We start from the raw sequence: 361 nt of genomic DNA, 5'->3' as shown, positions 1-361 counted from the left end.
GGCGCCCTGCCGGCACTGGTGCACCACCCCGTTCATGTCCAGGTACAAGTTGTCTGCCAGCAACCAACCAGCCATTAATATGAACTCAGTAGATGAATGCAAGCAAGATGCAGGCCAGGCAGGTACCGACGTCAACGATGGAGTCGCGGGTCACGGGATGAATCATTTGTGGGCATTTCTGTGCCAGCCAGGCAAAGAACTTGGGTACTCCCATCTTGTGTTGCCAAGCCTGTGCTTTCGGTGATCAATTAGTATGATATTCATTTTTTAAATCATTATTTCTTATTCCTCGCTTGAGTGCAACCAGCAAATGGAAGCACGAGTGCATCCGGCACTCGGACGATGTGCGTGAGTATCGGCT

Source organism: Acanthamoeba castellanii (genome assembly GCF_000313135.1).
Source record: "Acanthamoeba castellanii str. Neff unplaced genomic scaffold scf7180000084510, whole genome shotgun sequence".
In the NCBI taxonomy this organism is placed as follows: domain Eukaryota; phylum Discosea; order Longamoebia; family Acanthamoebidae; genus Acanthamoeba; species Acanthamoeba castellanii.
The sequence above is the reverse complement of the archived record's forward strand: the minus strand, read 5'-3'. Positions refer to the sequence as shown.